The sequence below is a fragment of the Lissotriton vulgaris genome, chromosome 2_1 (genome assembly GCF_964263255.1).
Source record: "Lissotriton vulgaris chromosome 2_1, aLisVul1.2, whole genome shotgun sequence".
Classification (NCBI taxonomy): domain Eukaryota; kingdom Metazoa; phylum Chordata; class Amphibia; order Caudata; family Salamandridae; genus Lissotriton; species Lissotriton vulgaris.
In genome coordinates, this window is record NC_141687.1 from 1,644,450,018 (window position 1) to 1,644,467,064 (window position 17,047).

Consider the following 17,047-nt stretch of genomic DNA (forward strand, 5'->3'; position numbering starts at 1 on the left):
AAGATCCATTAATGTCCCATTTATTAAACTCACCACCCCCATATACATCGAGTATTGTTGGACCCCCGAGACGTATTGTTATACCGCGCCCTAGCGCACGAAAAGCAGCTCTTGCACAAGCACCAGCTCCTCTTCCGCTGGTTCCTACTTCTCCGGCGCAGCCTTCTCAAGGGCCGCCGCCTTTGCTACATACTCCTTCTACTTCTACGACTTTGCCTACTGCTCCAACTATTCACTACAATACTACGTCTGCTACTGCCTCAACTTCCTCTGCTGTTGCCTCGACTTCCTCTTTACATCAGCCTGTCTTTTCTGGCGCATCTGCTTCGCCGCAAGCTTCTCCTTCTGTCAGACAGAGAGTGACAAGTACTGTCACTGGTCTGTTCTCGCCCTTCTTTGGGTCGCCTAAAACGACCCCTAAACCAGAACGTAGACAGTTGCGTAGTCAACTACCCGACTACGAGGAAAGAGAAGTACTGAATGAGTTAGCACGCAAATGGGTTACTGATACTGTAAGGTATGATCTTCAGTCTGTTATGGAAGTTTTCCGTCAGTGGGATCCATCCACTCAAAGATACGTATTTGAGGAAATGTGTGTATACCTCTGGGAAGATGTACGAGACAATGACCCAAAACGCAGAATGCAGGAACTAGCCCGCATGCGATTCAAATTTTATGAAGGCATGATTATAGGCGCAGATGTTGAGAAAGCAATGGATTTGTTGTTATCTTATAGGAGCACGGGAAACAGCTCTAGATCGTTTGATGAGGACGATGTGTCTGGTAGGAAAAGGGCGCGACAGTACCCCATGAGAGAGGTTCCCCCGGTATGGAGGGAAGGCGATGCGAACGCGCAACCGCCTGTTCCACCACATTTCCAGCGTGTATGGGTACATGTCCCCTGGAAAAGATCCGAAGTTTTAGCACTCAAACAGACACTACCCGATCCCCGTAAAAACCCAGCAGGATATTACAAGGAGTTGTCACAGACTGCCAGCTCATGTATAATGAATTTAGCAGATATAGACATGTTGTTTGGGAACGTTGTTCCGCATCCTTTATGGAGTAAAATTCGTCATGCGGATCATGATCAAGAACTAGGTGACTCATGGGGTAATATTACTGCTACTGATGCCAGACAAGTTGGTGGTTCTAAACCCGAGCCTTTAATAGCAGATCTTCCCGGTAGGATTATTGCGTACATGAAAACTTTGATGCCTGAATTACGCGTAAATTGGGACAAGCTATCTGCGTGCAAGCAAAAGAAAGATGAGAATGTGTCTGACTTTTTCACGAGGTTTGAGGAGACTTTCACCGATCACAGTGGTCAGGACATGGCTACCGAGGGTGGCCAAAGATTGTTTGTAGACAAATTTGTACATAATCTGCTTCCTGAACTATGCAATAAATTGAAAGATTCGGAAAGTGCTTGGGCTGTCTCCACGTCAGCACAGATTTTAGCCACAGCCCAGTACTATGAAAATAGACGCAAAGACGAGCTAGATAAGTCAGAGAAGAAGACTAAAGAACTAAAGACTAAAGTTCTTCTCCAGCAAGCGTATCCGCCTCGCACTCCTAGTCAGCCTAATTATCAGCAACCGCAGCAGTATTCGAGAACGAGTTTTCCCACCAGCGTTCTCCATATGGCCCGAATCAATGTGCATATTGCAAAGAAGAGGGTCATTTCAAAAGTAATTGCGAAGCCCTTGCACGACGTTTAAATGGTGCCTCCGGCGCAAGAGGTAGAGGTGTTCAACAGGCTCCTAGAGGTAGGGGCCGTGGAAACTTCCCCCAGAACACCAATTCTTTTCCGCCTCAGAATTCTATGAATAGCTTTGACCAACAGAATAATGCGTCCTCCAGGTCAGCTCAGTACTATGCAGATGACTATTACGCAGAAAACGAGAATGAGGGTAATAGTTGCTAGGACAGCCATGGACAAAGAGAGGGAGTTGTTTCAGTTCCAGTAGATCAGAATGGACCTTATGTTGAGGTGATTACATTCGGAGTGTCGGAGCCATTTCTGCTGGATACTGGTGCTACAAAAAGTTCGATTATGCACTCAAAACTTCCTGGCGCACCTTTGTCCGGCGAAATGAATGTTTCAGTAGGTTTTTCTGGCGCCCCTGTTAGAAACCCGATCTCCAATCCCATGCCCCTTTCTGTTGGCCCATGCAAATTAGAAGCACCCCTCATTCTTACAACAGGTTGTGGCGAAAATTTGTTAGGTTTGGATTTGCTGAAGAGATTATATGCAACTTTATACTGTTCTCCTTCGGGAGTACAACTCACCCTTGGTAAGAAAGTGATTTCCCCGATGTATTTGGCAAAGGAGAGCATTCCGACTGAGTTGTCATCTCTTCCAGATGTACTTTGGGCAAAAGGTTCAAATGATGTAGGTCGTTTGGAGATAGCACCGTATGTCATAACATTGAAAACTAATGTCAGGTTGCCACGTATTCCCCAATATCGAATGTCAAAAGAATGTGAAAAGGCTTTGCTAGAAATAGTCCACGATCTAATTGCGAAAGATGTAATCGAAGAGACTACAGGCAACATTTGCAACAGTCCTGTTTTGCCTGTCTTAAAGCGTACCGATCCTTCACAGCCCCCTGTGTACCGATTTGTGATCGACCTAAGGGAAGTGAATAAGATCGTTGTACCACAGTTTCCAGTCGTCCCCGACATTACTGCCTTATTGACAATGGTTCCAGCCTCAGCCAATTGGTTTTCAGTGATCGACCTGAAGAATGCCTTCTTCAGCATCCCGATCGCCGAAGAGAGTAGAGACATCTTCGGCTTCAATTTAGGAGGTCGAAGCTTCCGCTTCAGACGCGCTCCCCAGGGCTACTGCGAGAGTCCATCAATATTCAGTCAGGCTCTGAAAACGCAACTAGATACGATTGTTCTACCTGGTGGCGCGACGCTGATTCAGTATGTAGACGATTTACTGATCACTGCAGATACTGAAGAGATTTGCAAGCAAGCCACGTTGTCCTTGTTGCGCCATTTATGTGACATGAAGCACAAGGTCTCGCTTTCCAAATTACAATTTTGCCGACAAGAAGTAACCTACTTAGGTCACATCTTATCGAAGGAGGGAAGGAGACTGACCCCAGAAAGAATACAGGCAATTGCAGAATTGAGTATCCCAAGGACACAAAGAGAAGTGCGTGCCTTCTTGGGCATCACATCGTACTGTAGACAATGGATACCAAACTTCTCACTGTTGGCCAAACCTTTGCTGGCATTAATGCGTAAAGACACACCCAATCCTTTGCCTTGGTCTGAAGATTGTCAGGCGAGTTTCCATGAGTTGCGTGAAGCATTATGTTCGGCTCCTGTGTTAGGCAATCCCGACTACAGCAAGCCGTTTACATTATACGTCCATGAGAAGGAAGGGTGCGCATTATCGGTCTTGACACAGCACTTTGGGGACAAACAACGCCCATGTGCATACTTCTCCGCGACTCTAGATCCCGTAGCTAAGGCATTACCGAGTTGCTTGAGGGCCACTGCCGCAGCGGCTGTCTGTATTCGACAGTCGGCTGGGTTAGTCATGAATAATACTCTGACCGATATGGTCCCACATGCAGTAGATATCCTACTGAACAGGACGAAAACACAGCACCTAACTAGTGCTCGACTGTCCAGCTACGAATTGACCCTGTTAGCAAGCCATATTCACATAAAGAGGTGTGATACACTCAACCCCGCTACGTTACTACCCATTCCACCAGCAGAGACGGATAAGGTCGACAAACATGATTGCTGCTTTAGGACAGAGGAAGAGACCAAAGGGAGAGTAGACTTGCAGGACACTCCCTTCCCTGAATGTAATGATAATTTATGGGTTGATGGTTCATGTTTCAAGTTGCCAAATGGTGATACGACTGCAGCTTATGCCGTGACAACATTACACACGATTGTAGAGACAGCTCGCATCCCCCAGAATTCTGCACAAGCAGCAGAACTAGTCGCACTCACAAGAGCGTGCGTGTTGGCGAAAGGAAAACGAGTGAATGTGTACACTGATAGTCAGTACGCCTTTGGCGTCGCCCACAGTTTCGGAAGATTGTGGCGCGAACGTGGGTTCCTGACGTCACATGGTGCAAGAATTCAACATGGCCAGCTAGTACATGATCTTCTCGAGTCACTGACCTTGCCCCTACAGGTTGCGATCGTGAAGTGTAGCGCGCCTAAGAAAATCCGAGATGATGTTGGCCGAGGGAATGCATTTGCCGATGAGGTCGCGAAAGAGACTGCAAGGAACACAATGAGTCGTATGTATGTTGTAGGTCCTGCTAGATGGACCCCTGATGTGGGTATGTGTGAAGAAACCATTGAAAGTGTAAAGTCTATACAAGCTGATGCTACCGAGAAAGAAGTGAATGAATGGAGAGAAAGCAAGTGTAGGTTAGATGCGAATGGTTGTTGGGTCGAACTGTCAGAACATCAGCGATGGTTGTTACCTAACGCCTATGTACTCGCAGTGGTAACGATGGCCCATGGAATGGCACACATCAGTGTGAAAGGAATATGTAAGCTGTTGGCCCCAGTATGGCAGAATAGTGGTATCCCAAAATGTGCAGAGAATCTGGTCAGAAACTGTATGGTGTATTTGAAACACAATCCCGGTAGGGGAACCCCAACCCCAGCTGGTCATTTCGCCCCTCCAACATACCCGTTCGAGGTCTTGCAACTCGATTTCATTCACATGGAGAGGTGCAATAACCTGAAATATGTCCTTGTTGTCGTTTGCGCCTTCTCCAGGTGGGTGGAAGCGTACCCCCTTAAGAACAACACTGCATTGTCAACTGCCAAAGCCCTTGTCAAGGAATTCTTCCCTAGATTCGGGATGCCTAGGATTGTCTGGAGTGATAACGGAAGTGAATTTGTGGGACGAGTGATGAAGAGAGTGTGTGAGTGTCTAGGCATCCGCCAAAAGTTCCATGCTGCAAATCATCCCCAATCGGCAGGATTAGTAGAGTGCTATAATGGCACGTTAAAATTGAAACTGGCCAAGATCCAAGCCAGCACAGGCCTCAAGTGGCCAGATGCCCTGCCTTTAGCACTCCTGTCTACCAGGATGATTGTCCATTCTAGACTGGGACTTAACCCACACGAGATCGTGTTTGGGCGCCCAGCTAATATATGGGGAGTACCGAGGCCAAGAAAGCTCAATGAGATCGAGTACCCTGTACTGTTTGACTATTTGCACGAATTGACAACTAAACTGCATACTTTACATCAACAGGTCCACAGCTCCTCTCCACCGGCGTCTGACGATCCAGGCCACACTATCGAACCTGGCTCCTGGATCCTGATTCGGAATTTCAGACGTACCAAGAACGAGGAGCCTCGCTGGACCGGACCTTTCCAGGTTTTACTGTCTACCCGCTCTGCAGTACGTGCCCACGGAAAGAAACATTGGGTGCACGGCGCCCACTGCAAAAGGGTCCCGTTGCCCCTTCCATACGACCGATGGGTCCAGCAAGGAGTCGCTGACTCCGAGACTGAGGTTGTAGCACGTTTTGTCCCCTTCAGCGATGTACGATTAAAAGGAACTGGTACCGACAAAGAGAGTGATTGTATCTTGCAAGGATCTGTGCCTCCGTCGATGCAGTTGGACACTACAGAACCTGAGACATTGTTTGAAGATCACGCCGTGCCTGGAAAGGAACGATATAATCTGAGGCCAAAACCGAGGAACTGACTTAACCGAATTTGTGCGATTTTTCCCCCCCTCTTCCCATGAACTATTTTTGATTCCACAGCTCTCTCGCCCAGGGAACTAGCTCATTTTTGATTTTCGAACCGCCATCCGGTTCTGCTGCTAAGGCCGCGGTTGAAGTCTGAGGAGTGCAGCCGGGGACGCCTAGGTCAACGGTTCTGGTCAGTCTGAGGGAATCACCCCGGACTGGACAGAGCGCACATCTTGGCAGAAGCAACCTCCCACCGCGGGCAGCAACCAGAGTGAGGTAAATGAAATTTTATATGGCCTATGTGTCCCCTATCGTCCCCTATCGTGTACCCCAACGTTTAATGTATGTGCATGACATCCATGCATTTTCCCTCTATGGCCGAAATGATGACGCCTCTGTGTTTACATTTGCGTCCAACGTTAACATGTCAGTTACCAGGCCCTCCATGAAAGAAAGGATAATTCTGCTTTTAAGCCTATGTTGCCAATGTCTTTACATGGTGCATGTTTAAAATATCGAGAAGCGCCCATTTTGAGGCTCCACAGGGCCAGGACACAAATCCAGGCCTCCAGCCTCCTGAAACACTCTGAAAGCTGCAGCCCCGCCTGCATCCCTGACCTTTCCCTTATTTCCTGCTCAGCCGAGAGGTGCCCGGCGCAGCCTGGCCTGGCCTGCGAAGACAGTGTTATGCCTACAGTTATCTGTTCTGCTCCACAGAAACTCATTCCTGCCTAATGAAAAGGATAAACATATTCCGCCTGCAGAAGATAGGGCCTAGCCTTTCTGTCTCCATTTAAGTGATTTACAGAGCTCGCATCCATAGAAAGCCCATGGCCCCCATGTAATGAACCAAGAAATGTATGCCCGCACTGGCTCTTAGTGATGAGCAACCTTTGCTTGAGTGACCTTTAAGTCAGATAATACTTCCCCGGACCTAAGATATCAGATATTACCAGACGTACAGGTCGTTCTGACATTCAAGACTTTCCCTACTAGCACGAAAGTCAGCCCCCCCAGCTTCCCCTAGTCACACGTCAATTACACGTCATGACCAAGTTGCACACAAGTAGGGCAAAGTTCCAGCTGGCCATGCAACCCCCTCCATGTATCCACCCACTTATGACACCTCCATGACATCTCAAGTGTACGCCCTCATGCACGCCCACATGCTCTTATCTCTTTCTCCTGCTCCGCCTGGAGTCCTCCTCTTTTCTCTATGTACGAGAATAATGTATAAATAAAGGACTCTGTGAATAAACGTTAGAAGACCCTTCCTGAACCTTAGTGGTGATGGAACAGATTCTCCGCTAACCCGGGTTATTGTAAATAAAGCCCCTTTGAATCAGGACACCACGGACTCTGCCTCTCATTTAATGCATGAGCTTTCCTTTAAGTATAGAAATTATGAAAGGGTAATATTTATTTACCACAGTAATTTGGCGCCCGACCAGGACTGGTCCCTTTCCCCACTCGCCGGTGATGTAAGTCCAGCTTTTGCCCCCCTTCTACAGCCGTGACGGACTTCAGAGTGCACGCCGCGGGACTTCCCGCTTACTCCCTCAGGCCCACGAGGAGGACGGACTGCGACCAGGCATCCACACGAGGCGGTGAGGAATGCGGATCATCCCAACCAGAGCCCAAGCCGTGAGAGAGCAAGGTCCGAGGTATCCGGAGGCCCACCTGTTCTGAAGCGCATGCGTAGTGCTTAGCAGCAGCCAGACGTCGTAGCAGTCCAGTCCAGTCCAGTCCAGTGTCGAGTTTCCGAGGCCTTCCGTTCTTGCTTCCCGGTGAGTACCGTTGCTGGGGACGCATCTAGACGGGTGCATTAATTTGTGTCCGGTCAAGACGGGTCTGGGTACACAGATCCGGTCTGTACTGTTTTAGCAGTGCATCTGTACTGTTTAGCAGTGCATCCAGTAATTCAGTGATTCAGTATTCTAGTATAGTCTTTCAAGGTTTCCAGTATTGTGTTGTACTATGTACTAGATAGTATCTGTTCAAAATGTTTTAATGTATCTTAATGTCGTGGTATGAATGATGGTTTGACATCTATTACTGTGTTTACTGTGTTTATTGTGTTCACGTTCTAGTAAGTACAAATATGCCACTGTTTTTAAAGTTACGTCAGATAGGGACCAGGAAAGGACTATTAGAAGAGTCAGTTAACATCCCACCTAGAGACACACCTGGTCATTATATGTACAACAAGCATGGGCTAGATGCCATATTGTTTTTAGACTTTGGATTACACAAAGGATTTAGAGGAGAAGTACAGATGGCCCATCTCGGGAACATGGGATTCTGAATGCATTATGAGAGTAGAGGAAGCTCTATGGAAAAAGAAATCAAGACCCTCACAGAAAGATGCCATTGAGTTATGGCGCAAAGAGTCACATAGGAGAACAGAGAAAGAAATTCATCAAGCAGAGAGAACTAGACAAGGTCAAGGCAGAACAGGCTGATAGAGAAAGAAATGCCGTTGTTACTGGTCCTCTCAGAAGAACTAGCTAAAGTGACCCCCTCAGAAACACCCCGTAGGTCACGAACGCCACCACCTGTACCCTTTAGAGTATGTAGAAAGAAGCAATTCCCCACTGTATATACGATCCAGAACCAGGAAAGGGCTCAATGCTCGTGATTTCACTAAGACTAGGAAGATTTGTGGAGTTTCTTGTACATAGCTCCTTGTAAATATGGCTTGTGAGGAGCATATTCTCATTTAGACTTGTTGTGTTCCTTGTGCATTGCGCCTTGTAAATATGCCTTGTGAAGAGCGTGTCATTTTTGGACTTGTTGACTTTCTTGTAAATATGGCTTGTGAATAGCGCCATGCTGATATGGCTTGTACAGAGCATGATATTGTTGCATTAGTCAGGAGAGAGCTGGATCTCTTTCAACTGCTTGGAGAAAATGTTTTGAAGATGTGCGTACGTGTTATTTGAAAACGTGAAGTGATAAGTTCTTGATTTTCCCATGTATCTGCAGTCATTGGGGAATGATTGTGTTTGAGCCGCCTAAGGGTTAATTTCTTGAATTGAGAAGGCAGTATTTATTTTTACATGCTGTTTAACATGCATGGTTATGTGAGCTGACACTAAAAGTCAGTGATTGTTTAAATGTATGATGGTTTGATTTCACTTTTTCATTGGTTACTAGTTCTGCCTATGTGCTTTGTCAAGCTTACTGACAGCATGGTAACATCTTGCATGGAGAACAGAAAGCAGTGTTCATTTAATTTTCTATTTGAAATACGTCCACGAATTTGTGTGGGTTTGCCTTGGAACACATGATTTAATGTGTTTTTCCGGAGGTCGGAATGTTATAAATCAACCAGTCGGATTGTGATAAGGGTTTCCAGCTGTGGATGGCACACAAGCCAGTGTTTTAGAATTAGTGTGTTCGGTTGTGGAGAAGAAAATATAAAACAGACCCATCATGGAATGTGCTTTTAAATTAGTGAAATGCAACTGTGTGCTTTTATAGAAAATAATATTATAGAAGATATATATGGATATTTTCCTACTGCCAGCTGAATTTTTTTCAAAATGTAAATGTTTCTGACATGCAGCAGACCAGTGTGTGACAGTTATCACACTCACTTAGTTAGTAAAAATGACTGTTTGAAAATTAATGAACCAGGCCCTTTTAATAGGTAGAATAGAAAGGCTTGCACACTAAATTTTGACTTCTTTGTTATACAATGCAAACTTTTTTAAACATGCTGTCTGATATATGTCCACCAGCTTTTGTAAATAGGATTTATTATGTCTGATTCGGAGGTCAGTTAGACTGTAACGCTCACACAGGTTTTCAGATAAAACATTTAGTGGAGAAATTTCAATTGATATGTGCAGAGAAATATTAAACCCAACAGTCCATGATAATTCGTTTTTTCAGAATCAAAATGCCCCCTTTTTGTGTGTTAATCTGCATGCTAAATAAATGCCCATGTTTCAAATGTCTTGCCTTCTAGCTGAATTAGTTAGACGAAAGTGTTTTTTTTAGAAAGTGGAGCTTTTAAGTAGCAGTACATTGTAACAGAATTTTTTTTTAAATGCCAGCATGTGTCCAAGTTACAAAGAAAAAAATATGTCCTTATTAATTACTGATTTTAGGATGCTTTACACCACGTTTTAAATTTCCTTCAGTTAGTTTGAGAATAGTGGTCTGGCCTGGGAACAGAATTTGTTTTTTTGTTTTGAGTTACAAAGTATGTGCCTGTCTTGTTATCATTGGCCGTTATCCAATTCTTTTCCGCGCACCCATTGTTTATGTAAAGGGAGGGCTACAATCCTCCAACTGACTCAGGCTCCCTTCGCATGAAGATAAAGGATGCTTGCAAACACTCTCTTCAGTAACTTGGCAGCTGTTCTCAGCTCTAGAGAAAAAACTTGATGAGCCGCAGAGAAATGTTTATATAAGGGGGGGTCAAGTTGCTCTTCCTCACAGTCAGTACTAAAAGCTTCATTGACTTCAGATAAGGCATGCTTGCAAATGAATAGTTTTTCCCTCAGTAGTGTAAACAGGATAATTGGCAGGAAGCTTTGCTCCTGCAATGAGCTCAGTGTTGGCAGTGATTCAATTTTACATCATAGTGTAGCTTGGCTCCTGCTTGGATCAGATTCAAGCTCTGAGCGCGAACATCTTTCTGGAGGTGGGGGCTGCTTCTCAGAGGAGTGAGGCAGTACAAGCAGTCCAGACTACCCGGGAATACCAATCTTTCTCATGAAACAGCCTAGAGAGGGTAGATGGCTTGTCCCTTATTGAGGTTCCTGTAGATTAAAGGGGTCCCTATGTACAAGGTCGTGTACTAGGACAGGACAGTAAGTTTCTGATTGACACAGGGGCGAGCAGAACTACCATCAGCCATGACGAGGTTCCAGGGGCACCTCTCTCAGGCTCACAAAATATTTCCTTGGGATTTTCAGGAAAGCCTATTATTAATGAAGTGTCAAAGCCAGTTTCCCTTGGAGTTGGTCCACTGTCACGTACCACAGACTTGGTACTTACTAAATCATGTCCAGAAAACTTGCTAGGTATAAAGACATTAAAGGAACTAGGAGCAGTTATTTGTTGTTCTCCAGAAGGAGTGCAACTGTTCTTATGTGATTTTAAGGGACATTATGTTCTGAAAGATTTTGACCCCAGACCACAGAATGTACCACAGCACCTATGGGCACAAGGTCCGACTGACGTAGGTCACATGAACATAACACCACACCGTGTCACTTTTAAAGCAGGAGTAGTACTCCCACGTATACGACAATACAAGATACCACCTGATGCCATAGTGGCCTTATTAAAGATTGTTGACGAACTCATTGCACATGGGGGGTGGTAGAGACTGACTCAAATGTATGTAACTCACCTGTCCTTCCTATCCTTAAACGATCAGACCCTAATGCACCACCAGTTTACAGACTAGTAGTTGAACAAATGTGTAGTGCCACAATACCCAGTGGTCCCAGACATTTCTTCATTACTGACTGCTATTGATTCTGAAGCATCATTCTTTACAGTAACTGACCTGAAAAATGTATTTTTCAGTGTTCCAATTCATCCAGACAGCCAGTATCTCTTCTGATTCAGTTTAAGTGGACGTAGCTTTAAATATTTAAAGGATTTACAGAGAGCCCTTGCATTTACAGTCAAGCATTAAAAAGACAGCTGGACAGTATTAACATGCCTACCGATACAGTACTGATCAGTATCCTGATCATAGTATGATCAGAGACAGACTGCGAACATGCATCACTGACAGTTTTACACTTTCTGACAAGACAAGGGGCACAAAGTGTCCACTTCGAAGTTACAATTCTATGCCCAGCAAGTGGTTTACCTTGTACACTTGCTGTCCAAGAGGGGTAGGCAGCTGACACCTGACCGCATTCAGTTACTTTCTAGCCTTCCACAGCCCAAGACACAAAAGGAAGTACGGGCCTTCATGTGGCCTCACTTCATACTGTAGGAAAAGGATTCCCCAGTATGCCCTTCTAGCCAAACCACTGATACAATTGACAACACAGGAAGCAGTGTCTTCGACTGTCCTTCTTTGAACACAAGAACACACCTTGGCTTTTGAAGAATTAAAAAGAGCCTTATGTCAAGCGCCAGTTTTAGCGACTCATAGTTACAGCAAACCTTTTATGCTTTTTGTCACTGAACAGGAAGGGACAGCATTATCTGTCCTTACACAAGATCAAGCAGGAAAACACAAGCCTTGTGTTTATTTTTCTAGTACATTAGATCCAGTGGCCCAGGCTCTGCCTGCGTGCCTGAAAGCAGTTGTAGCAACAGCTCTAGCTATTAGACAAAGACTCCATAGTGTTAGGACCTTCTCTGATAGTCCAGGTACCACATGCAGTGGAAGTTCTCTTGAACAGGACACAGACACAACACTTAACTGTAGCGAGACTGACAGGATATGGACTGACGTTATTTCAGCCACACATAGAGATCAGACAATGTAACATTCTTAACCCTGCCACACTTTTGCCCGTAAGTACAGTAGACACCGCACCACATGACTGTGTGGAAGTAATAAATACAGTGACGAAACCAAGACAAGACCTGACAGATATGGCACTTCCAGATCCTGACCTGACACTTTATGTTGATGGTTCATGCATGAAAACAAGCACAGGAGAGTTAGTGGCCGCATATGCCGTGACCACTGATACTGAAGTCATAGAGACCCACAGAACAGACACACTGTCAGCACAAGCAGCAGAGCTCATCGCTCTGACACAAGCCTGCATAAGAGCCAAGAACTTGAAAGTGAACATTTATACAGACTCACAGTACGCTTTTGGCGTAGTCCATGACTTCGAAGTTCTCTGGAGGGAGAGAGGTTACTTGACCTCTCATGGGGCCAAAATTCAGCATGGCCCACTTATTCAAGCCCTGTTAGAAGCAATACATTTTCCTCAGCCATAGCTATCCTGAAATGCAAAGCATATACCAAAGTCACAGACACCATTTCCCAGGGTAATGACCTGGCAGACCGAATTCTAGACTTACAGTCCAGACACTAACAGACACGACAAAGACAGAGGTACCATTACTGACGAATAGCATGACAGTCAGGGATCCTTCACAAGATGTACTCGACATACAGACACATGCCACTTCAGATGAAATAAAGAAATGGACTGAACAAGGAGGGGTCCAGACTGACTAAGGTTGGATGACTAAAGGCAAAGCTACATGGTTTCGTCCAGATTTCATGGTACAAGTAATCACAAACACATAGTCCAGCACACTTGGGAGAGAAGGCAATGCTAGACAGTTTACAGAATATCTGGTTTAACAAGCACCTGCGTGCAGCAGCGAAGCAGAAAGTACGTACCTGTATGATCTGTTGCCAGTTCAATCCAGGTAAAGGCATTCCGGTGGAACAAGGTGGATTCCATCCTCCTGACCACCCTTTTGAGTTCCTTCAGATGGATTATATCCAAATGGACAATATCTGATGTTGACAATAATATGCTGACAGATTACCTGGCTTCCTTGATGTCTGCACTACTCTCTCTTCATTCACAGGTTGCCGCCGCCTTCCCTGACAAAACCCAAGTCTAGGAGCCTGCCATAGTCCCTGGAGATGTTATCTATGAGCGGAACTTTTGACCGATCAAGCCCCCTTGAGCCGCATTGGAGGACGCCGAAGCTTGTGCTACACACCACGAGGACTGCTATCCGGCTCGAAGGATGAAAAGGAAATTCTATGGACAATTTGGAACTTTAACAATGACATTAAAAATGACAATGACCCCAGTGACTCAAAACCCCCTTTTCTAGAAAAACTCTGCATCAGGAGTATAAATCCAAGTTACGGTCTAGTAAGTCAGACAGCTTAATTGTTTAAGTCCCTCTCGGGTGAATCGGTTAGACAGGTTCCTGACATGTATTAGACCATAGACCCAAATAGCAGTAGACAGAGAGATAAGAGAGAGACGTACTGCAAATCCCTTCGCAGTCGATTTATAATAACTCTGATTATTATGTTCCTTTGATTCCATGTTTTCTTTCCTCCTATTACCTCACATGTACACTTTTCTTTTAACGACACTGCAGAGCACACATTTAGTGATCTGCCACCCCATGAAGCACTGCGCAACAATTCTTTCATTCGTATGTTGCACCATTCTCATCAGACCAGCAATGCAACAGATTGCTGGGTATGTGGCCAACTCCCGCCTTATCAGAAAACGAAGGGAGTTCTGCCCTTCTTCCCTTTTCCGTTCTCCCACAATGGTTCGTGCGGAGCATGGTTTGCTTTAATGACATCACTAGACAGAACATCCGTAGTTTCCCAGAGTGACTGGATACATGGAAACCTGAATAAAGTAATGAATGAAGTATGTTTCCCAGACAAAGACGGGCTCCCTCAAAGGAAGGGGACCGACCTAGAATATGAAGAGTACAAGCAAGGAAATGCTTCCCTCAATTTTATAATACTGAATGTTCAGCCCAAGCAAAATACAGGACCACAATCTATTTCAGTCCTACCAGCAAAAGGTGATTTGTGAGTTAGAAAGAAAGGATCAGTACATATGGGACACAGTGAATGTAATACTGTAGTAGAGTTTAATGACCAAGGAAAGTCCATTTTCAAAGCATCACGCCATACCTATTTCATTTGCGGTCAGACAGCCTATGTACAACTGCCCTCAGACTGGGGTGGAACATGTTATATAGCTTTCCTTCTGCCCCCTATCTTTCTAGCCCCATCCCATTATCATCGAGATTCACGACTAGTACATGTCAGACACAAGAGGGAGATAAATTCCCCAGTTGTTGATCAGACTGAGACAGCTTGGGAGCAATATACAGATTTCAACAAAGGATTCTTTTTCTTCATATGTCCCGTCCAAAACAGTAAACTCATACGCAGGTTAACAAGAACTCTGGAAGCAGTAGTAAATGAGACTGCATCTGCCCTGGCTAACTTGACCCAGGAGCAGTCTGCCATGAGACTGTCTCTGTCTGCAGTGTGCCACTGCCTGTATTCCCCATCCACGTATCCAGAAGAGACAGAAGAGCAAATGATGCAGTCTGACCATATACAAGGTCTTATGCAAATAGATGTGACTTGAAGGGAACGTAGGGGACAAGGAGGGAATGAGGTAAATGAAATTTTATATGGCCTATGTGTCCCCTATCGTCCCCTATCGTGTACCCCAACGTTTAATGTATGTGCATGACATCCATGCATTTTCCCTCTATGGCCGAAATGATGACGCCTCTGTGTTTACATTTGCGTCCAACGTTAACATGTCAGTTACCAGGCCCTCCATGAAAGAAAGGATAATTCTGCTTTTAAGCCTATGTTGCCAATGTCTTTACATGGTGCATGTTTAAAATATCGAGAAGCACCCATTTTGAGGCTCCACAGGGCCAGGACACAAATCCAGGCCTCCAGCCTCCTGAAACACTCTGAAAGCTGCAGCCCCGCCTGCATCCCTGACCTTTCCCTTATTTCCTGCTCAGCCGAGAGGTGCCCGGCGCAGCCTGGCCTGGCCTGCGAAGACAGTGTTATGCCTACAGTTATCTGTTCTGCTCCACAGAAACACATTCCTGCCTAATGAAAAGGATAAACATATTCCGCCAGCAGAAGATAGGGCCTAGCCTTTCTGTCTCCATTTAAGTGATTTACAGAGCTCGCATCCATAGAAAGCCCATGGCCCCCATGTAATGAACCAAGAAATGTATGCCCGCACTGGCTCTTAGTGATGAGCAACCTTTGCTTGAGTGACCTTTAAGTCAGATAATACTTCCCCGGACCTAAGATATCAGATATTACCAGACGTACAGGTCGTTCTGACATTCAAGACTTTCCCTACTAGCACGAAAGTCAGCCCCCCCAGCTTCCCCTAGTCACACGTCAATTACACGTCATGACCAAGTTGCACACAAGTAGGGCAAAGTTCCAGCTGGCCATGCAACCCCCTCCATGTATCCACCCACTTATGACACCTCCATGACATCTCAAGTGTACGCCCTCATGCACGCCCACATGCTCTTATCTCTTTCTCCTGCTCCGCCTGGAGTCCTCCTCTTTTCTCTATGTACGAGAATAATGTATAAATAAAGGACTCTGTGAATAAACGTTAGAAGACCATTCCTGAACCTTAGTGGTGATGGAACAGATTCTCCGCTAACCCGGGTTATTGTAAATAAAGCCCCTTTGAATCAGGACACCACGGACTCTGCCTCTCATTTAATGCATGAGCTTTCCTTTAAGTATAGAAATTATGAAAGGGTAATATTTATTTACCACAAGAGGATGGAGTTTCCAGGGGTTGAGAGACCTGCTAGACACATGACCTTTGAAAAGAAAATATGTACTATAATGGCAAGAAGACGAACTCTAGTGTTAAGCATCTTAATGTTGTGTAGTATAATAATGTTTTTGACTGGCTTTGCTCTGTCCATTTTTCGAGTTCCATTCATACACAACACACAACTCGCACCTTCTCCCACTGATCCCACACACTCCTTTCACCCTCTACCTGAACACGAGTCTGCCAGAAGACTGGAATTCGCAAATAACTCCTTTGTCCAGCTCCTACACCAGCACCAGTCTATTATGAACACATCGAACTGTTGGATATGCGGACTCATGCCACACACTGCAGATAAGGGCATCCCTTACTTTGTCCTGCCATTCAGTTATTTCGGTTCCCTGTGGGCTTTCCAGACTATGTTCCTGTATTCCCTTGAACCCTACGTTCGAGGCGAGAACTCAAACAATAAGGCACTAGTGGCAGGGATCCGAAATATGAGTAGAGATATTGACACGGTTAGGGCAACTCCCAAAGATGAGTTTACCCCATACAGCAGGTGGAACATCACCAAGTATGGGATCTCCTTAAGTGAGAGCCAGAAATCAAAGAAATCCTCCCCAGTCTGGATAGTACCCCACCGAGGTCACTTATGTCTGCAAGGTATTGGCAGGGATCCCAAAGCGCAGTTGGGGAAGAGCATATGTACGGAGACGTATGTGTTTGCCTCCCGAACTTCCCCTCCATTCTTGGCGGCTAAAGGCACCTATTTCGTCTGCCATGACAAAGCCTACACATGGTTGCCCCCTGACTTCTCGAGCACATGTTTCATCTCGTTTCTGCTGCCACCCACCTACACGGCCGGGGCAGATTACCATCGGACAAGGATAGTTAGGGGTGTCGTGAGTCAAGACGACACCGCGGGTTAGGAGTTTGGAGACTTCGCAAAGGATTTTCTGCCATTTTGGGGGCCCATGGTGAACAGCAGGAACATTCGACAACTGACAAGAATAGTTGAATCCGCCGTGACTGAAACGGCAGGTGCCCTTAGCAACTTAA